This window comes from Sus scrofa, chromosome 16 (assembly GCF_054392235.1).
Source record: "Sus scrofa isolate SSC_HxYL_T2T_F1_AM1 chromosome 16, Sscrofa_HxYL_maternal_Yorkshire_Landrace_v2.0, whole genome shotgun sequence".
NCBI classification, from domain to species: domain Eukaryota; kingdom Metazoa; phylum Chordata; class Mammalia; order Artiodactyla; family Suidae; genus Sus; species Sus scrofa.
This window is the reverse complement of record NC_139398.1, coordinates 80,718,290-80,741,177: the sequence shown is the minus strand read 5'-3', so window position 1 is coordinate 80,741,177 and position 22,888 is coordinate 80,718,290. Positions and strand designations below refer to the sequence as shown.

Sequence of the window (22,888 nt, the reverse complement as noted above, 5' to 3'; positions counted from 1 at the left end):
AAGGGAATTGAACTCAATACATAAGATACATTTCTTTGCTGATGCTAAGTCTAGGATTTTTTGAAAATTTTATTATGTAGCTTTCTAACATTATACAAAAAGGTTCACATGCTGGAACAAAAATCCAGGTACTCACTACTAGGTTAAAAAGTAAACTTTACCAGAGTTCCTCTTGTGGCATAGCAGAAATGAATCCGACTAGGAACTATGAGGTTATGGGTTCAATCCCTGCCCTCATTCAGTGGGTTAAGGCATTGCCATGAACTATGGTATGGGTTGCAGACGAGGCTTGGATCCAGCATTGCTGAGGCTGTGGCTGTGGCATAGGCTGGTGGACCCCTAGCCTGGGAATCTCTGTGTGCCTCTGGAGCAGACCTAAGAAAAAAAGGAAACCTTACCAAGGTAGTTTCTATATTTGCAAGTAATGATTTTCAGTGTTTTAAAATTTTATTTAAACAAAATAAAAAGACAACCCACAGAATGGGAGATGATATTTGCAAATGAATCAATTGATAAGGGATTCATCTCCAAAATTTCTAAACACCTCCTACAGCTCAATACCAAAAAAAACCCAAACAACCTCATCAAAAAATGGGCAGAAGATCTAAACAGACAATTCTACAAAGAAGACATACGGATGGCCAAAAAACACATGAAAAGATGTTCAACATCACTCATTATTAGAGAAATGCCAATCAAAACCACTCTGAGGTGCCACCTTACCCCAGCCAGAAAGGCCGTCATCAAAAAGTCTGCAAACAGTAAGTGCTAGAGAGGGAGTGGAAAAAAAGGAACCCTGTTACACTGTTGGTGGGATTGTAAATTGGTGCAGCCACTGTGGAAAACAGTATGGAGAGTCCTCAGAAAGCTAAAAATACAATTACCATTTTGATCCAGCAGTCCCACTCCTGGGCATCTATCCAGAGAAAACCATGATTCACAAAGACACATGAACTCCAATGTTCATTGCAGTGCTATTTACAATAGCCAAGACATGGAAACAACTTCAACATCCATCGACAGAGGAGTGAGTGGATAAAGAAGATGTGGTACATATACACAATGGAATATGACTCAGCCATTAAAAGGAAAGAAATAACAGCATTTGCAGCAACATGGATGGACCTAGAAATTATGCTAAGTCAGTCAGACAATGGGACACCAACATCAAATGCTATCATTTACATGTGGACTCTCAAAAAAGGACACAATGAACTTCTTTGCAGAACAGATCCTGACTCGCAGACTTTGAAAAACTTACGGTTTCCAAATGAGACCAGTTGGGGGGTGGGGGATGCACTGAGAGTTTGGGATGGAAATGCTGTAAAATTTGGTTGTGATGATTGTTGTACACCTATCAATGTAATAGAATTCATTAAGAAATAAAATAAAATGTTGTTGAATTGGTATTATTAGATGAATTTGTCTGCAACTGTTTTGGTTTCTGCCCTTAACAGGCTGTCTGTGAGACGCATCCATTTCACGTCTGTGTGGTATCGTGGCCACAGTTTTATTTGTCCACTCTCCCGTTAGAGGCATATGCCTTGTTTCCAGCTTTGGGGATTACAAACACTGCTGCTCTGAACATCCTCATAACTGTCTCCGGAGCCCACATACACATTTCCCAGTGTGCGTTTGTGCGTTTCTTTTCAGCGCTACCAGATGCTGGTGTGAGCCCCGGTCCAGATGGGGAAAGGGGAGGGAGACGGGATTGGCGGCGGGGGCTGGGAGCAGGAGTTAGGGAGCTGAATCTTACTTAACAGGTTCTGAAGGCTTTGCAAGTAACAGCTCTTCGAATCCAGTATTTTGAAGATTTAAGTGTAAATGAATCAGAGCCATATGGATCACATTTGCCTTAAATGCCACAGGATTTAGAGGGTGGAGGCAGTGCTGGGCAGGGGGGATGGTGCCAGGGGTTTCTGGGTTATCTCCTTTGCTCGCCAAAGACCTGCACTTTCCTGCCCTATGGTTGTGTGCGGAGGAGGGCAAATGCTAGTTGCCCAGGTGCCCTTCCCAGCTGAAGGGGGCGCTGTGGAGGCTCAGAGTCTGGGCCTCGAGGTGCTCAGTCTTAGTTCCTCCTCTGCAGTTGCTTGGCTCTGTGGCCTCGGGCCTGATCCCCGGGTTCTTGGGGTTCTTAGTTGCACTGTTTGTAAATGAGACGCCTAAGGGGTGGGATAGCATAGGAATTAAGAGCCTGGTTCAAAACTATCTTCTAACCTCATTTTGGCTGTGAGCCCTTCAACAGATTACTACTCAGCCCCCTTGTGCCTCAGTTTCATCATCTGTAAAATGGGAATACTAATAGTATCCCCTCATAGGTGGTTATGAAGAGTAAATGGCTGGAAGGACACCTAGAAGGTGCCTGGCTCTTCGCACTCAACTGGCACCACTTCTGTGTCATCGTTATGGTCCTAATCAAAGATCACTCCAAAGCTGACTTTCCCTGGCACTTTCAGGCAGAGATGATGGAAGCGAGCCTGAGAAATAAGAAAGGGTTACCCAGTGGCCAAACGTTTCCTGTCCTTGTAGCAACCACATCTTCGCCATATGTTTATTAATTCCATACTGTGTTAAACGTGAATATATACACATATCCTCACAAAACAGATCATGTTGCATTTGCACTGCACCATATATATATTTCCTTGTCATTAATATTTACCTGCAACATTTGTCCGCATCTGAACCAGTGCACAGCAAACCACCACTGACCCAGCGCTTGCTGGGCACCAGGCATATTGTTACGTGTTTTCTGTGTGTGTCCTCATTTAACCCTCAAAACAAGAGAGGGAGTTTGGTGTTAGGATCATCCCCACTTTACAGCTGAGGAAACTGAGGCTTGGAGAGGCTAAATAACTTGCTTCAAGTATCCTTCAAAGCCAGACCTGCCATCTCCTGCCCATAACGGCTGACCCACTCCCAGGCGCTGCCCGGAGGATTGAAATACAGCACGAAGTGACCTCAGGGCCCTATTCTTGGACACTTGGATTTTCTCTCTGGCTTCTCACTCTTATCACCAGCATGTGGTGAACATTCTTGCAGGAAGATCTTTGCCTCCATTGGATGGCTTCTCTGGGATAAACTCCTTGAAGACGTGGATGGCCCAGTCTTTGGGGCTTTTGTTTTAGAGATGAGGAGAAACAGAGGACCCCCGCTGGGCAGGAGGGAGAGGCAAGAAGCCCTCTAGGAGGTGGGCCCAACTGGAAGGCCCAGATGCCTGACTAATCCGCAGTACGCGCTGCTCTGGTTTATCTGAGGGCTGGTTGCCCAAGCTCCCCAGGCTTACCCTGAAGCCCTTAGGAATCTAGGGGTTTTTTCCATTCCAGTTTTGCTGACTTGGCTGAAGTTTTTGCTCAGTGGATCAGCTTCAAGACACAGTCACACCACACGCATACACACATACCCCACAAACACAGACTTCCAGGAATCTGGCATGATGGAGACACTTGCTGGGCAGAGGCTAACCTATGGAAAGTGGGAGACCCTACCTTACACAGGAGGAGAATTTCCTGGGAAAAGCTGTTTACCAGATTTACAGAAACCATTTCTTCTCTGAACTGGGCTGGGTTCTTTTAACATTTTTCTAACAGCTTTATTGTTTTGAAAAAAAATTCCATGCTCATTGTTTTTTAAAATTCCTAAGAAATCTGTAAGTGTAAGTGAAGACGGAAAAACATTTAAAACTCTTGTGTCAGACTGGGCCGTATAAATCAGCTTTTCAAGTCCTCTGGGCATCTTGTTAAAAGGCAGATGCTGGAGTTCCCATCATGGCGCAGTGGAAATGAATCCAACTAGGAACCATGAGGTTGTGGGTTCGATCCCTGGCCTTGTTCAGTGGGTTAAGGATCCGGTGTTGCCATGAGCTGTGGTGTAGGTCACAGACACGACTCAGATCTGGCATTGCTGTGGCTGTGGCATAGGCTGGCGGCTGTAGCTCTGATTCGACCCCTAGCCTGAGAACCTCCATATGCCGCAGGTGCAGCCCTAGAAAGACAAAATTTTGACCAACAAACAAAAAGGCAGATGCTGATTCAGGAGATCCGAGTGGGGCCTGAGAGTCTGCATTTCTCACCTGTTCCCAGGTGAGGCTCATGCCGCTGGTCCATGGCCAAGTCTGCAGGTGGGGAGGAGCACAAGACTGAGTCAGTAAAACAGAAATTCTTCTGTTGCGGAGTTGAAACTCTGAAATGTTCTTATGTCAGAGCAAGGGATCTTGAAATCGTGTGGTCAGAACCTCTGCTGACAAATCAGGAAACTGAGGCCCAGGGAGGGGAAGCGCCAGCCCAAGGCCAGGGAGCTGGACCCAGAGCATGGCTGGGGGCTCCAGGCTCCTTTAGCTTCCACTGAACAGGGAGCCTAGGCCGTTCTGACTGCGGGACCAGAGAAGACTCTGAGACCAGCTCAGGGGAACGGTGGGTCCTGCAAGGAACGAGACCACCAGAGTGCAGACTTCATGCCAAGCACCATCTGGATGCTTTCACATGTATACACACTCCGAAAATCTTCACCAGGTGCAGTACATGGTCAGCTCCATTTTACATGGAGAAATTGAGGCTCCGGGAGCAAAGCTATCAGCCCGAAGTCACACAGCAGCAGAGAGCAGAGCTGGCGTGGGTCCCGCACCCAAGATTCCCCAGCACTGCCTCCCCAAATCTTCCTTCAGCTCCTGCCTTCAGCATCTCCACCTTCCTGTGCTCCAACGATGGGTCACTTTCTGTCCAGGGAAGACCAGTGTTGTTTGAAAGAGACTGTAGGAAATAAATACAACGAAAACAAAGTGCTGTTATCAAAATCTAGCTAGATCCGATGCTGCAGAGCCCAAGGCCTGCTCTCTTTGTTAAAAGGGGAGATCAGCAGACAGGAGAGCCATGTTAGAGACAGATTAGACGACACTGAGGCTTTCTTCAGTGAAATCCAAAGGATGGAAAGAGAGTTAGGAAAGAGACTGGGCAGGACGGGCTCCCTGCTCTAGCAGCACCCGCTATGCACTCCACTGCTCTTCCATCTGTCTGGCCAGCTGTCTCACACTGCGCTATGCTACCTTTATGCCCTGTGTGGGGCGACATCAGTCAGGGTTGGCTTCCTGGAAGAGGCATCCAAGCCAGGTTTCACATCTTAGGAGGCTTAAGCCTGTGATGTCTCTATATCAAGCTCCTTGCATCCCAGGGGGTGCAGTCCTCCCTCCCCCAAGGGCCCGGGAGTCAGCAGGCTGCCTGGAGCCAGGGCATGTGTCCTCCCAAAAAGATGACCCACCAGCCTGTTTGCCTAATGTGACCACTTTGGAAAAATTGTTTGTTCTCATCCTGCTAAAAACAGCATCAAAGTGATTGCTGTCTAGACTGTGCCAGGATGGATTATCAGATCCCTGACCTGATCCAAACCACAGGGTGACACAGTCATTTGCTTTAATGCAATTAAAGCAAATATAATAATGTATCCAGACCAGGGACAAGACCAGGGCTCCCTGGAAGGTGGGAGGAGAAACCAGCTCTGGATAATTTCTCTCCGGCTCCAAAGAAGTGAGTTTAGACTTTTCCTGCCTCTGTCTCCCAGGCAACCTTGGGCTCTGGACTGTCCCTCGCTCTGCTGAGGGCCACCAGCTGAGGGTGGCCTGGAGGATGGGGAATCGGGAGGAGGCAGTCCTGGGGTGGGATGTGGGTGAGCCCAGTCCAGGAAGAGGGGGCGCCAAAGAAGAAGGAGGGAAGGAAGAGACAGAAAATGACAGAGGAGGAGATGGATGCAGCTGGCTCAGTGATTCCTAGAATCTCTGACAAATCCCCAGTCCCAAGAGGACCAGAGCAAGCCCGACAGGTCTTCCCAGAGGACAGCAGTCAGTGACGTTAATCCAGCTGCCACCAGAAGGCACCAGGAAAATGGGTTTTCAGTTCTCAGGCAGCCACAGGGAAGAGGAAAATCACTGCGAAGTTGCTGGTGTGGCGGTCAGATGCTGCCAAGCCTGCACCGTGGTTTCTGTGCCACACCCCAGGATTCTGGAGGGGAGCCAGCCTCTCCAGGACGCAGAGAGGCCCTCGGCGCATCCCGTGGGGCACGCCACCAAAGCGCCACAGGCTGTTGACTTAAATGATGGTTCTGGAGGCTGGGAAGTCTCTCTCTCTCTCTCTTTTTTTTTTTTTTTTTGATAAGCAAGAAAAGATTTATTAAGATAGGATGCTTGTGAGAGATGCAAGTGGGCAGGCAAAGCGATGCTGCCTGGGAAGTCCTAAATCGGGGTGTTGGCTGGGTTGGTTCCTCTGGAGAGCTACGAGGGTCTGGTGCAGGCCTCTCTCCTGGGTTGTGGACACCTGTCTTTTCCCTGTGTCTCCTCCTATCATCTTCTGTCCAGCCAAGCTCTGTCCAGATTTCCCCTTTTAGTAAGGACGCCAGTTGTCCTGGATGAGGGCCCGCCCTAATGACCTCATTTCAGTTTCATTACCTCTGTAAAGACCCTGTCTCCAAATAAGGCCATAATCTGAGGTGCTGGGAGTTAGTATTTTAACATCGGATTTTTTTTTTTTTTTTTTCCTTTTAGGACCATACCCATGGCATATGGAAGTTCCCAGGCCAGGGGGTTGAATTGGAGCTGCAGTTGCTGGCCTGCACCACAGCCACAGCAACGCCAGATCTGAGCCATATCTGCAACCTACACCACAGCTCACGACAACACTGACTCCTTAACCCACTGATGGAGGCCATGGATCGAACCCACATCCTCAGGGATACTAGTCAGGTTCGTTTCCACTGCACCACAGTGGGAACTCCCAACATAGGAATTTTAGAGAGGGGACACACCTCTAACCCCTAGGCCTGTCCATACTCCTGCCTTGTAGGGGTGAGAGAGGAGACAAGCTCTGGGGGTGCCCTGCTCCCCCTGCTTCTGACTCTTTGGGGCCTCTCATGCTCATCCGTGTGTGTGTGTGTGTGTGTGTGTGTGTGGTAACACTCCCCTGACCGGGGGAGGAAGAGCACTAACTCCCAGCACCTCCCCTTCCACGTTGACCCGACTCTGAGCTGAGAAACATCTTTGGAATCACGTGTGCTCTCCTTTGCCAAACTCAGGTTTCCCAGGACCTGAGGACAGCTTCCTACCCCCAGAAAGTACAGCTCTGGTACCCTTCCTTCTCCCTCTCCTTCCTCTTCCTCCCCCTCCTTTTCGATTCCCCATGATAATGGTTATTTTACTGTGGCTTGTTGTTACTGGCCGCTCCTTATCACAGACTTCATTGTGCAGACGTTGTGTCGAGGGCTTTACCGTCTTCATCTCATTTTATCCTGCCGGTAACCCCATTTTATAGACGAATACACTGAGGCTCAAAGAGTAGGGCTAAGGCCCAGAGGACGGAGCTGGGGACTCTCCAGAAGGAAGGCCTTCCTCATGGGCCCCCTGGGAGGTGGGGGGGGGGGTCCCCTGCCAGGATCCTTCCTAGGAAGAGGCTCAGGGACCCTTCAAGTCTTAGGCTGAGAGGGATTTGAAGGGTTGCCAAGTCCAAATGCCTCTTCTGGGCCCCATGCAGGAACCCTTCCTTAACACCTCAAAGGTTCAGCCAAGGAGAGACCAGAGGGAAGAGGTGGGGACTCTTGCAAACCCTCCCAGGCCGACAGGCCAGTTGCCCCGCCAACAACTGCTGAGCAAGAGCAGCTACTCAACACACGCAGAACAATTAGATGATGGCAGTGATTCCTTGCAGTCACAAAAATAGCTACCTTTGGTGCAAGATCCTGTCTACCATGCTCAGGCTAAGCCTTGACCTACAGTTTCTTAGTTGATTTCCTCCTCTGCCAGTCCCTACAGGATAGGAAGGAGTATTACCCCGGTTTTACGCTAAGAATGTTGAGAGCCAGGGAGGTTGAGTAACTTGCCCATCTGCCTGACACTGAAGCTCTAGACCCCCACATTAGTAGATCTCAGACCCTGCCCACAGGAGAGGGCATGTTCATTTAACCTTGCCAACAGTCTTGGTTTTCCAGAAACTCCCAGCACACAGTGGGTGCTTAATAAATGCTGAATGAATGAATGAACGTATGCAGTTATCAAACTGAGTCCACTGAGGTAGACATTTAACCTAATGACAGCAAAATCTCTTTGTGCCCATAAGATTCCCCCAACCCAGTGCCTGGCACATAGTAGGTGCTCAGTAAATATTTGTGGGATGAATGGTCCTCTGGCACCTAATGTGAACAACTCTGCCCATAAATTTCAGCTCCAGGCACTTTGAAGTTCCCCCAGGGGACAGCTGCTTTTCTTGTTATCAAGGCCCCCCCTGCCCCCTCCCTACCCCCCCGCCCTCCTGGCCCCCTGGGCTCATCCAGGCCAGGGACCTGGGGCCGCCAGAGCCAGGAGATAAGAATGATGGATGGCCAGTCGCCTGGCTCCACTGAAGCCTGGGGTTTCCTGGGAGCGGGAGACAGTCTAGTGATTCCAAAGCCCCTCGGAATTCGAGTGGAGAGAGCTCAAGGAGGGGGCGGGGGCAGCGGCCGAAGTGTCCCTATCTCCGAGAGATGCTGGACCCGACAGGAGGTTTCAGCACCCCCCCGGCCACCTTGATCTCCTTCCATGTTGACAAGGCTTCCTTTCAGCATGTGCTGGACACCAGGACTCATCATTGGAGCTTCCAGGGGGAGTCTGGACAATGGCTTCTCCCTCCATCCCATCCTCTCCCTCCTCCCTGCACTGGGCCCAGGATCTGCAGACAGGGCAGGCTTGCTCCCTGCTGTATAATCTGGGTTCTACCATTAATCGAGTCCTTGGCAAAATGAGAAATCATTTAACATTTTGCACACCTGAAATTTACACCATGTTATAGATCAAATATACTCAATAACTTTTTTGAAAGAAATCACAAGTCTGGGCCTAGGTTTCCTCATTTGTAAATTAAGTCCTGGGGTGTTCTTGTCCAGCAATGCCAAGATGGGATTTTAAGCAGCTAAGGGAGGATCAGCTGGAGCTGAATATACTGGATGCTGCCTCGATGACAAAGCCGGCTTGGTCTTGGATCCAAGCAGTAATAGTCATTGATTCATCTAATTTAAAATAGAGTTCTTGCTGTGGTCCAGTGGGTTAAGAATCCTACTCTAGTGACCTGAGCTGCTGCAGAGGCACAGGTTTGATCCCCGGCCCAGCACAGTGGGTTAAAGGATCTGGCATTGCCGCAGCTATGGCTCAGATTTGAACTCTGGCCTGGGAACTTCCATATGCTGTGGGTGCAGCCATCAAAATAAATAAATAAAATAAATCTCTGATCCCCAAACCAAGATGCTTTCTAGCATTGGGTAGGTTGTAGAACCTAAGCGTTACTAGATTTTGAAGGACTCCTTGAAACTGAAAATGGCAAGTTTCTTTTTGTCCTTTCTTTCTCTCTGGACTGATAAGTCTTTATATGTATAATTGCAAACAGTATTTGAATATGTCTCCCTTGCTTAGAAAAATACAGATAAAGTGCCCTAGACAAGGTGCCCAGACTCCCCCCGTTCCTGAAGTGGCACCATCACTTGGAGACACACCTGCAAACCCTCCTCAGCACCTTTTCATCTCTCTGTCCACCTGTAGCCAGACATCCAGATCTATCCTGTAGAAGGTGGTGGTTTGTATCAAAAGAATCAGCCCACCCAGGTCTTGGTACTTGTTTCCTCCACTCAGCCCTGTGGCCTGGAGAGCCACCCATGCTGGGAGGGAACCAGGGTCTGGCAGTAGTTACTCTCTAACTATTCTGTGAAGGAAAGAAAAGATACATGACCTGATGCACAGAACCCACCCTCTGCTGGCCACATGGCAGTTGCTTCCAGCTTCTCGCCAGCATACCCAGTGCTTTGATGAGCATCCCCAAACGTGCCCCCGTGCTCAGTTTTGGGGAACAGTAACTTGTGGGGGTTCCCTGTGGCCCTGAAGAGCACAGTTGGAAATTTGGTTCCACCAAAGCCTTCATTTTATAGATGAGCATGGGGAATGCAGAGAGGGCCAACCACTTGCCCCAAGGTCCCCTAGCACATCAGGAATTGAGTGGAGCTTTGGGGGGTAGTTTGAATTTCTATGTCTGGACTCTCTTAGCACCTCTGCTTTCTCTGACCCCCAACTCCAGCCTGTGTCCCTCAGGAGGGTGACTTTAGGGACAGAAGGTCTGATTCATTCAGCATAGAGAAGACACCTTCCTTCAGGATCAGGAGGGTTTCATCCTGGGTTTCTCATCCAGTGTTGAATTCTTGAAGGATCTGGGTAAGTTAGGTTTCCTCCTTGAGCCTCAGTTTCTCTAATCTGTTAATGATTCTTGCCTGACTCTTTTTTCCCTCCTAACTCTTGAAGTAAGGATGACAAGAAAGAGCTTGTAAAATAGAGAAGAGGCATAGGAATCTAAGAGAGACCTCGTTCAGTTTACAATGTAGATTTTTTTTTTTGGCTTTTAGGGCCATACCTGCGGCACATGGAGGTTCCCAGGCTAGAGGTCCAATTGGAGTTGTAGCTGCCGGCCTACACCACAGCCACAGCAACGCGGGATCTGAACCAAGTCTGCAACCTACACCACAGCTCACGGCAACGCCAGATCCTTAACCCACTGAGCAAGGCAAGGGATCGAACCCATGTCCTCATGGATGCTACTCGGGTTTGTTAACTGCTGAGCCACAACGGGGACTCCTACAATGTAGAATTATTAAAAACAATTTTCAGATTAAAGATATAGCATATTTCCACTTTTATGAAACATGAAAAAATTATGTATATACAGGAGTTCCCTTCATGGCTCAGCAGATAACAAACCCAGTTAGCATCCATGAGGATGTGGGTTCGATCCCTGACCTCACTCAGTGAGTTAAGGATCCTGCATTGCTGTGAGCTGTAGTGTAGGTCGCAGATGCAGGTCAGATCGGGTGTTGCTGTGTCTGTGGTATAGACCAGCGGCTACAGCTCCAATTTGACCCCTAGCCTGGGAACTTCCATATGCCACAGATGAGGCCCTAAAAAGCAAAAGCAAAAAAAAAAATTGTATATATATGTGTGTGTGTGTGTGTGTGTGTGTGTTTGAAGAAATTTTTATAAATACAGAAAATGAACAGCATTTACCCAGCAAATGTTAATTATAAGTGGCTTCCTCTGGAGTTCAGAATTGCAGAGGAAGGGAAGAGGCTCTTTTCTTGCTACACCCAGTTTTGTCTGATTTTGTAAATGCTTGACAACATAAAAGATATATTTACATGTTAAGTCACCTAAAAACTCAAAAGAGAAAAGATAAATACCGCTAATAAGAAAAAAAAGTTTAAACAAAGGCCACCAAAGTAAAAATACACATAGCAAACAGGAAAAAGGCCAATTCTTGGAGTGATCAAATAGATACACATTAAAACAACAATGAAATTTCTTTCTTTGCTGATCAAATTGTGAAGAGTGATAGGACCTAAGGACCAAAAGGTTTTGGTTCCTGCCTAGGGAGAGGGTAATCACGGGGGGGATTAGCAGGAAGGTGGGGACGCCCCCTCCCCTCACGGCGATGACATGCCCATCCTGCCCTGCTCCCCAGTGCCCTGATAGAGCCATCCCCAGGACGGGGGAGATGACAGGACAGTCGCCGCTTCCTTCAGCTCCCCCCCCTCCCCGTCATAGAGACCAGCTGCTGGCGTCTTCTGACCCACTGCCCCTCACCAGGGTCACGCCTCCCTCACCAGCCCTAAATCCCCCTCTTCTGATAAAAGGAGACCTGGATCCTGTGACAAAACCCGAAATGAGCAGGAAGGTGCCTGATGCATGCAGACCCCAGTCTTCTCTTCCCAAAGGACTGGCTGGGTTCGGGACAGAGACTCCCTGCTGGGGGATCAGTGGTCATTTCTGTGAGGTCTCTGCCTCTGAGCAGAACTGCCCCCAAAGTCTTTATTTTGGTGCATTTTCTATGGGGATGCACTACCATACTTAGAAGAGCCATTAGCAGGCATCTGATCCAATAGCTCCATTTTATAAGGGGAAACTGAGACTCAAATCACCCAATTGGTTAGATGGAGCTATTCCAGAACCAAGGTCTCTGGACTCCTGGTTCGGTATTTTCTCTGCTCAGATTCATATCTTTTATTTGTGGACCGAATCAGTTCTTTAACCCTATATATCGAAATCTATTAACTCCCTGGTTCACTTGGGGAATGAAGTGGTGCTTGATATTATACATTCACAGTGGAGATCGTATATTGAAAAGGAGAAAAGATGGGAGTTCCTGTTGTGGCTCAGCGGTAAAGAACGCAAAGAGTATCCATGAAGATGTGGGTTCGATCCCTGGCCTCACTCAGTGGGTTAAGTGGGTATTGCTGTGAGCTGTGGCGTAGGTTGCAAACATAGCTGGGATCCCTCATTGTTGTGGCTTGTGGCATAGGTCGCAGCTATAGCTCCCCTTGAACGCCTAGCCTGGGAACTTTCATATGCCGTAAGTACAGCCCTAAAAAAGACACAAAAAAAGAAAAGATGCAGTTCTGACAGTTATAATAAAAATAAACTCTAAATATCCATCAAGAAGTAAGTAATATAGGAGTTCTCCTTGTGGCTCAGTGGTTAACGAATCCGACTAGGAATCATGAGGTCGTGGGTTCAATCCCTGGCCTTGCTCAGTGGGTTAAGGATCTGGCATTGCCGTGAGCTGTGGTGTAGGTTGAGGATGCAGCTCAGATCCCGCGTTGCTGTGGCTGTGGTGTAGGCCGGTGGCTACAGCTCTGATTGGACCCCTAGCCTGGGACCCTCCATATGCCGCAGGAGCGGCCCTAGAAATGTCCAAAAAAAAAAAAAAAAAAAAAAAAAAAGATAGTATAATTAAATATTTTAAATAATAAAAAATTTAAAACTAATCCCCCGATTATACCATAATACAGAATAATACGGAGATGCAAAACACAGAGCATTGTTGATCCTCTAGACACAGGATTTGGTCTTTGTTTTACTCAGCGCATCCCCTTTGACCAGAGGATCTGCCTATGGAGAGATGGAGGAAAGGTGGAATGGTCAGTAATTCAGTCTCTAATTATCAAAGTGTTCATGTCAGTACTTCCCACCTGCCTAAAAATGCATCTTGGGAGCTCCTGCTGTGGCGCAAAGAGATCTTCGGCATCTCGGGAGCCCTGAGATGCAGGTTTGATCCCTGGCCTAGCACAGTGGGTTAAGGATTCAGTGTTGCCATAGCTGCAGTTTAGGTTGAGACAGCAGCTTGCATCTGATCTCTGGCCCAGGAACTCCATATGCCATGGGGCCAGAAAAAAAAAAAAAAAAAAAAAAAGGGTCTTGGTATTTAGCACCTTCTCCTTAAATTCCCAAGAAGAGACTATAAAATGGTGTGTAAGAGTGGGGCTAACCTGGAGTTCCTGCTGTGGCACAATGGGTTAAAGATGCTGCTACAGTGTTGCTACAGCTGCAGCTGTGGCATAGGTCATAGCTCTGGCTCAGATTCAGTCCCTGCCTGGGAACTTTCATGTGCCCTGGGTGCATATGGAAAAGAAGAAAAAAAAGAGTAGGGCTAGGCAAATTTTTCTGGTAAATAGCCAGATAGTAAATGTTTCAGACTTTGCAAGTCGGATAGTCCATTTGCATTAACTCTCCCTGCAGTTGTGCCAGGAAAGCAATCTTAGGCAATACATAATCAAACGAACGAACAGTGTTCCAATAAAACTTTATTTACAAAAACAGGAGGTGAGGAGGATTTGCTCCTCGGGCTATAGTTTGCCAACGCCTGGTTAAGACATTGGGCTTGGGAGTCAGACTTGAATTGGAATCCCAACTCTGCTGCTTCTTCATTTGTGAGACCTTGAGCAACTGGCCTAATTATTTGAGCCTCATCTGTGGAATGAGGATAATGATTGTACCTGGTCACAGAGGAGCTACTCAGTGGCACACCACTTAGTTCAGGCATTTGCAGATTCTCAGTAAATGGGACCAAAGCAAGCAGGACACAGCCCACTGTGCTAGAAGAGAACTGGGCTCCCTCCTACACTGATCGCCCCACCAGCCATTGAACAATGGCCAGGCATGTCACTTAACAGCTCCACACTCTGTTCCCTCCCCCTGTAAAATGGGAGGAGAAACTCACTTACAGTATATAAGAGTTATTATTAATAGTAGGTTATTAATCATGTATATTATTAACCCTTATATACATTCTTATTTAACGCCCACAACAGCTGTTATGTTTCTTACTGTCCTCATCTTATAGAGAGGAAACTGAGTCACAGAGAGAGGTGAAGGCTCTTTTAGCAGTACAAACTGGGATTGAAACAGAGACTGTCTGACTTCAAAGGCTGAAATATTCCTTTTCCCTCGACTATGTTGCCTCCCTAGAAAATGAGAAGAGAAGAGGCATCGTCTTCATAAAGCCCTCCAATCCGTAAAGCCATGGATTCCTGCATCACCCGTCTGGTACCTAAATCTCCTCCCAGCATCCCTGTCCAGCCTCTGCTTCCACGTCACCAGTACATGGGGGCTCAGTACTGCCCTAGACAACCCATTTCCTCCTTAGTCAGCACTGATGGTGATAAGATCTTGAATTGAATGGACCGCTACCCTGTCACTTCCACGAAGAGTCAAAATCCTCTCTTTGTGGACCGCCCCCCCCGCCAACTTTTATCACCCTTCTTCTACAGGATGCTCTCCCAGGATCTGATGACAGCTTTACACACCCTGACTCCACAGCCCAGTTCCTGCAATTGTGCCTCTTCCCAGGGGACATGGCGTGGGGGCCCCTGGCCTTCCTGTCGCCCCACCCTGGGACTGCTCCGGTGTGTCTCTACCTCTGGAAGACTGTGGCGCCCAGAACTGCGTTCCTGCCCAGCGGGCTGAGCTGTCACGAAGGTGAGTCACCTCGTGTTCATGATAACATCTACGCAGCCAGCCTGGGAGGCAAGTGCTTCTTGTGCTGAAAGGATGGGTTTGGGACGCGGAGGAGCCTATTCTGTACTGGGGCGGGGAGTCAAAGAATGTGAAGAAGAAAGGTTCCCCTTTCTGAGAACAAACTTTTGAGAAAGGAGATCTCAGTCTGATCCTTACAGAAACTGATTCTTCGGGAACTTGCATGGCCAGGTGGGGTAGGAAGGGCGGACCAGGAAGGGGGCACAGCCATTGTAGAAACAAGCTTTGTGCTCTCTGACATTGACAGGATGAGGAAGACCAATGATGCTAGTGGAATCATTCAGAGGGTGCTGCTCTTCCCCACTGCTGGGCAGGGCCCCTGGGCTGCAGCCAGGATCCGTGGATTCTGTCCCCAACTCTGTGACGCTGGACCAATCATATCTCCTCTCTGGGCCTCAGTTGACCCATCTGTGGGATGATGGGATGGGGTTCCCTCAGCCTCTCGGAGAGACAGTTGTGCCTCCTCCCAGGGGCCGTGGCATGGGGGCCCCTGGCCTTGCTGTCGCCCCACCCTTCCACCCTGTAGGGGTAGGAGCATAGAGCTCTGGAGGACGGACCTGTGTGAATCCAGCTCTGCCTCTTCCTGGCTGTTTGACTGCAGGCAAGTTATTTAACTCCCTGAGCCTTGGTGTGCTCATCTGCAAAGTGGGGTAATGGTGAAGTGCTCTGTGTGCCTGGGCGCCCTCAGTAAACAGGGGTTGTGGTGGAGGTTATCTAAGGGCTCATCCTTCTCAGCATTCTGAGATTCCACAAGTGGAACTGGGAGACGTGAGGTGCATGTCTTGAGGCTGGAGGCTGTTGGCAAGACCCTGAATGACCCCCAGGTCCAGCCTTGAGGGGCACTGGAACTCTGGCCCCGGCTGCTGCTGGCACATGTCCTGCACAGTCCTCCTGCCAGGCCTTTGCCCTCTCTGATCTTTCCTGGGTCCCGATGCCTCTTGTGCTCCATCAGTTCAGTCCTGTTCCCTCTCCAGGGCGCTGCTCAAGAGCCATCTCCTTCCCTCCCTGACCTCTTCCTCCTCTGACTCTTAGGGATTCTCATTTTGAAACCCGTGCTTGCAGCCCTAGATTATGCATTATCTGGTGGGTAAAGCTGAGCCATGGGCAGGGCTGTAATAATGTTTAACAGTGCATTCAGCCTGGATTATGGTCATCGTTATACCAAGACAGGAGTACTTTAAAATGTTTTTTGATGGAGGAAAAGACTCATGAAGGCAGAAGCACCCGAGGCCCATGGCAGCCCAGCCCTGGCCACGGGGCTGGGGCTGTGTCTTGCTGGCCACCCAGGTCTGGCATGGATCTGTGCCCAGAACAGCCAGACTATGAGCTTCATGAGGGCAGGGACAGGGTCACCATATGCCTGGTGCCTAGCACAGAGTAGGATCTTGATAAAACATGTCTGGCCAAGGAATGGCAGTCGGCCAGCACGCATGCGCCGTGGGTCTGTGTGCACGTATGTGTGTGTGCACGCTTGCACTTCTAACATTGACAGGTGTCTTTGCTGTGTACCTTTGTCCCTGGATGCAGAATGTGACTTCAAGCCCAGGCACCTAGAATCCTAGACTCATAGGAGGTGAGAGTGGGAAGGGACCATCTATTCATTCTGCAGACATTTCTGGAGCGCCGACAGTGTGCAGGCTGCATGCGGGACCCTGGTCACCACCACCAGGGCCCCTACCGGCCGGTCCTCAGAGGGATTTCCAGGGGCCTGAGAACCCTCGAATGTGTAAGCCGAATTTGGAATCTGCACCTGTAAGACGTCCTTCCTAGAGAGACACTCTCACATCAGGCTGCCAGAAGGCCTGGGTCTCCAAAATGTAAAGAACAGGCTCTTCTGCAGAGCTGGGGAAATTGAGGCCTCGGACAAGGAAATGACTTGTTCAAGGTCACACAACTGGCCGAGGGCAGCGGTGGGCCCCTCCAGACCTTGACCTCTCTGAGAGGAGACCCCTTCCTTCTTTGGTAGGAGTGGATGGAGCAGGGCCGGGGACCGAGCTTATGCTACAAGTCTTTGGATTCCAAGGAGCCCCTCTTCTGAATCCCCACCCTCTACCACACACACACACACACACACACACACACACTCACACACACACTCCCAGCCATCTTTCACAACGTCCCCAGTCCACCCATCAGAGGCCTGGTTTGGGGCCTGTCTCAAGTCAAAAGCAGATAACCTCTTCTAGGGATGTATAAACATCTAGTGGGCGTCCAGGGCAGAGTATGTGGGGATAGATTCTTTTCCCTCAGAGCACCAAACATCTTCTGCCAAGAGTGCTTAGGAGTTGCTGTGACCTCGTGGATCCCGAGGCCTTTTGAGGGTCCCTCTGCGTCCCCCAGATGGTTTCCCACTGTCGGAGACTTCTGCAGCCTCAACAAAGAGGGCTGCTCCAGAGGCCGAGATCCCCCACCCCCTCTCCACACGCCTTCGTCCCAGCCCCACACCTTCCATGGCTTGCAGCCCACGAGCCAGCGGTTGCCAGCTGTGGGCTGGCCCTTCCTTCAGAAGGGTGTTAATGGAGGAAACTGCGGGAGATTTTATGTGGAGACAAGTGGTTTAAATTTAAGGAGAGGGCACAGGGGAGCTAATTAGAAAGCCTAGTTGTGGTAAATAGATATTTGTTTTATCTTACTTTTAAAAGAACCACATCTTAGAAAAACAGAACTGAGCTTGAAATTAAGCAACACCTTTTCTCCCCTTTCAGTTACAATTTGTTTCCAAGTTAAAAAAAAAAAAATCTCCACAAATCCATCAAATGAATCAAGTAGAAAGGCACTAAAGCGTCATTCAGACCCAGAGCCCAGAAAATGTGGCAGACGAGCCCCGTGTAAGTCCAGGGTCCTCGGGTTTGGGTCTCAGCTCTGAGTAGGTGGGAGGGGAGCCAGCGCAGGGAGGCCTGGAGAATAGAACCCTGCCACCTGTCCGCAGAGTCCTGCGTGGTTGCCAGTGTGTGGAAAGAGAAGAGAAATGCTTCCCACCCCATCTTTCTTTAACCTCCTTGTTGCTTTTTGCATGAATTCTCCTTCTTGTAGGAGAAGCAGAGGGATGATTTCTGGGTGTGTTTGGAGTGGCCTGGAATCCATTTTTAGAAATGAGGACTGTGTCACTGAATTGCGTAGTATTGCAGGCATGAACAGCAGGGCCCGTGCATGTGCCTACACACACACACACACACACACACACACACACACTCCTGCTCTGCTTCAGAACTTGCAGAGAACTTGGCAAGGTCTTCGCTTCCAGAACTTCCTAAGCTCAGCCTCACAAATGAAAATGCAAATGAAAACCTGCTCAGGTCTTTGGGGGAGAATTTAAAGCCCCCCTCCCACTGACCGCAGAGCTGACAGAATCAAGGTTCTTAGGGTCAGCGACACTACAGAACCTCTCACGGGGCTCGCATGAGCTTCCGTGCCTCCGGGTGGGCCCACAACACAGTGCTCAATGAATATTTGTTGAAACCCTTGACGGCAGGAAAGGAAAGGCTCGAGGCTGTTATTTCCAGGCCATACTCCTTCTTCAGGACAAATCTGAGACCGGAATGTGTTGGGGACCCTCCTCTCACATCTGGGGGCCCAATGACATGCCTTTTCGGGGGGTCCACCAAGCAGTTCACAACCGTAGAAAAGGGGAGTCGAAGGGACCATTGGCTCAGTCAGGAGTTCAATTAGTACTTAGTAGTTACGCTGCTAATCTTATGGTTGGATCCTAAGTCCTAAGGCTTCAATGTCATGGACTCCTAGTTGGACAGTATCTCAGAACTTCACCTTCGCTTCTTACCCAGGCATCTCCTTGAATACCCCTGGCAGTGGGCCTTCACCGTGTACGCAGTGAGGAGCAGAAAGCACGTTCCGGTGCGGGGCTGAAATCTGCCTCTGCTGACCCACTTGTGCCTTCGTCTACTGTCCTCTTCCGCAGGGGCCTCTCACTTCTCTGAAAACAACTCTCCTCCCTACCCCTCTCTCTCCCAAACCCCAAGTCTTTCCAGGGCCGAGGTGGAAATTTCTGGAAAAGGCAAGAAAACCCTCCCATGTCACTGTGCTTCTAGCTACCTCCCAGGATGCGTATGCATCTTGGGTTTTTATCTGGCAAAAATAGCCTGGCTTGTTCCCCAAACCTGAGTCCTTGGGCTCCAGTGGCATGATTGGGCTCTGGTGGCACATCCCCAAGGCATATGGGAGCCAGAGTCACCAGGTTTGTGCCACCTCCCTCTCATCCAGTTCTCCCAAGGCCATGTCCAGATGAGACAAATTTCCATTTCAAAAAAGAAAGGGGCGATCCCGTTGTGGCTCAGTGGTAACAAACCCAACTAGTATCCATGAGGATTCAGGTTCGATCCTGGCCTTACTTGGTGAGTTAAAGGATCCAGTGTTGCTGTGAGCTGTGGTGGAGGTCATAGATGCGGCTGAGATCTGGCGTTGCTGTGGCTATGGTGTAGGCTGGCAGCTGCAGCTCTGATTCTACCCCTAGCCTGGAAACTTCCATATGGCACACCTGCAGCCCTAAAAAGACAAAAAAAAAAAAAAAAAAAAAAAAAAAAGAAGAAGAAGAAGAAGGACAGACTCTAAATGAAGTTGAGGGAACTGCCATCCCCTATGGGCAAATAGTGACATTAGAAAGGCCTTGCTCAGGACTCAGTTTCCCCATTTGTGTAATGGACTCAGTGATCCCAGGGGGTACTTTCTGGAAGTAAAAGTTCAGACAAAAGGTATATAGGGGTTCCTGTTGTGCCTCAGTGGTACCAAACCCAACGAGCATCCATGAGGATGCAGGTTTGATCCTTGGCCTCACTCAGTGGGTTAAGGATCCAGCGGGTTAAGGATCCAGCATTGCCATGAGCCGTGACACAGATCAGCGACACGACTCAGATCTGGTGTTGCTGCGGCTATGCTGTGGGCCAGCAGCTGCAGCTCTGATTTAACCCCTAGCCTGGGACACTCCTTATGTTGCACATGCGGCCCTAAGAAAAAACCAAAAGAAAAGGGATGTGATCCCTGCTGCTGCTGGGCCTGGAGTTGCCATGGCAACCACTTTCTCCATCTCCCAAGTTCTCCCACGGCAGAGGACACTTGGCTCTTTGCCGTCTGCCTGGAAGGCTTGTCCTTCTGCTTTTTACAGGGCAGGCCCTTCTCATCCTTCAGGCCCCTTTCATCCTTCAGGCCCCCTCTTAGACGGCACCTTCCCTGAAGGCCTTTCCTGGCCGTCTCCAGACAAGATGGTCTCCCTGCACCCTGATTATTTCATTTCATGGTTATTTGTAACATCAGTCTTCTGGGAGATGTCAGCTCCGCGAAGACGGGCGCCCTGTCTATCTTGTTTACGGCTGCATCCCTTGTCCCCAGCACAGGGTCTGGTACGTCTAAGGGTTCAGTACATGTTGAATGAATGAACACGTGAGTGAATCAGTGAATGAGGAGATGGGCCTGGTCGGCAGCGCCCTGTGCACGATGCCCTCCCACGAGCCACTTCCTTCTCTTCGCCCTGTTGCCTCCCTTCTTCCCTTCCCACCTTCTTCCTAACCCTGCCCTTTCTTTGCCCTTGTCTGTCCTTTTTATCCTAGCTGTCAAATGTTTCGCTCCTGTTCTTCTTTCTCCTCCTGTTTGTCCACTTCACGTGGGCCCTCAAGGCCAAAGTATGCCCTGCTGCCACCACCTCCATGAAGCCAACCAGCATAGGGGAGCACAGGGCCCTCTGCCCTTTCCAACATCTAAACCCCATATTGACCTTGGGCTCTGCATTCACCGTGGAATTTTCTGGGTGACTTCTGGCCACAGCCTCTGGAGGAAGCAGAGCCACCATGTATAATAATAACAAAACACAAAACACACTACACCTGGCATGCAGTGTTACTAGACCCATTTTCCTGACAAAATAACTGTGGTTCAGAGTCTCTGCTACTCTGTCCAAACACAAAAGGGAGTAAGTGAGTAGGCACAGGTGAGCCTCTGGCCCCAAGTCCCCTGGCTTTCCTGTGCTCTGTGAAGTCCAGCCCTGAAGGTTTACCATATTAACTTTTATTTTGAAAATTTCAGGATTCCCGTTGTGGCTCAGTGGGTTACAAACCCGTCTAGTATCCATGAGGATGTGGGTTCGATCCCTGGCCTCTGTCAATGGGTCAAGGATCCAGCGTTGCCACGAGCTGTGGTGTGGTTCGCAGACTCAGTTCGGATCTGGCATTGCTGTGGCTGTGGTGTAGGTCGGCAGCTGCTGTTCCAATTCGACCCCTCGCCTGGGACCTTCCATATGCCACGGGTGTTGCTCCAAAAAAAGAAAAAGAAAATCTCAGACATAAACCAAAGTTAGTGCAATGGAAATCTATACACCCACTTTGTAACCTGGTATTTCAGCCTTTATTGTCCACTGTTCTGTCTCTAGGATGAGTTTACATGTTTGTTTCTTAGACCTCAAATTCAAAGCACCGAGTTAATCACCCTCCCGTGTTCATGACATGTTACCACCATTGGTGCTTGCTGCCTGGATTTTACATATTTGTTTTCTGTATTCCTTTTTTATCATCATTGCCCTTCTATCCAACACACACACACACACACACACACACACACACACACACACACACACTCTGTACATACAAAGGCAAATAGAATTATTGGTTGAATGCACCCATTTTTTAGAGTGAAATGTGCATGATTGTTATGTGTATGTGTATATTTATTGTGATAAAAGAGAGGTAATATAAAATTTACTGTTTTAGGAGTTCTCTGGTGGCCTAACAGTTAAGGACTCAGCATTGTCACTGCTGTGGCTCTAGCTACTGTGGTAGTTTGGGTTTAATCCCTGGTTTGGGAACTTCTGCATGCCATGGGCTCAGCAAAAAAAAAAAAAAAAAGTTTAACCATTTTAGTTATTTTTGTGTATAGGATTCAGTGATGTTAAATGCATGCATGATGTTGTATAACCATCACTACCTCCATCTCCAAAACTGTTCCATCACCCCAAGGAAGCTCTGTACTCATGAGCAATACACCTCATTTCTCCACCCCTCTAGCTCCAGGTAACCACTATCCTACTTTCTGTCTCTATGAATTTGCCTATTCTAGGTAGTTTATATAAGTAGAATCATGCAGTATTTGTCCTTTTGTGTCTGCTTTATTTCATTTAGCATAATGTTTTCAAGGTTCACCTGTATTGTAGCCTATGTAAGAACTTCATTCTTTTTTATGGCTGAATAATATTCCATTGTGTGTATAGACCACCATTTATTTGTTGATTGATATTTGCCTTATTTCTACCTTTTGGCTATTGTGAATAATGCTGCTGTGAACATCAGTGTCTGAGTATCTGTTACAGGTCCTGTTTTCAGTTACCCGGAGTATGTATCTAGGAGTGGAATTCCTAGTCATATTGGAATTCTGTGTTTAACTTTCGAGGAACGGCCAACAGTTTTCCACAGTAGCTGGACCATTTTACATTCCCATCAGCAATGCACAAGGGTTCAGATTTCTCCACACCTTGGTCAACACTTGTTATTTTCCTGGTTTGGGTTTGGTTTGGTTTTTTAAAAATAGCCATCCTGGTCAGTGGGTGTGAAGTAGTATCTCATTTGGGTTTTGATTTGATTTCTCTGATGACTAAAGATGTTGAGCATGTTCTCATGGCCTTATTAGCCATTCGTTTATCATCTTTGGAGAAATGTCTTTCAGGTCCTTTGCCCATTTAATTGGATTGTTTGATTTTTTGTTGTCAAGTTATAGGAGTCCTTTATATATTCTGATATTAATCCATTATCAGATATACGATTTGCAAATATCTTCTCTGCCCTGTGGGCTTTCATTTCATTCTTTTGATAGTGTACTTTGATGTAAAAACTTTTTTTTTTTTTTGTCTTTTTGCTATTTCTTTGGGCCACTCCTGCGGCATATGGAGGTTCCCAGGCTAGGGGTCAAATTGGAGCTGTAGCCCCCGGCCTATGCCAGAGCCACAGCAATGTGGGATCCCAGCCGCGTCTGCAACCTATACCACAGCTCACGGCAACACTGGATCCTTAACCCACTGAGCAAGGCCAGGGACCGAACCCG

At 48.7% G+C, this 22,888-nt stretch overlaps 1 long non-coding RNA gene across 2 annotated transcripts in view; it reads left to right on the top strand.

Moving 5' to 3' along the window:
- LOC110257270 (uncharacterized) overlaps positions 1 to 17,592 on the top strand; it is a 99,286-nt gene extending 81,694 nt beyond the window's left edge. The window contains exons 3-4 of one of the 2 annotated variants that reach the window (XR_002339672.2): positions 14,590 to 14,797; positions 15,102 to 17,592. This is a non-coding gene — a long non-coding RNA (uncharacterized LOC110257270). Of the gene's footprint in view, positions 1 to 553; positions 1,422 to 14,589; positions 14,798 to 15,101 lie in introns of those variants that run through there. The other variant, XR_002339673.2, reaches the window with a different exon arrangement.
- Positions 17,593 to 22,888: the final 5,296 nt, after the last annotated feature.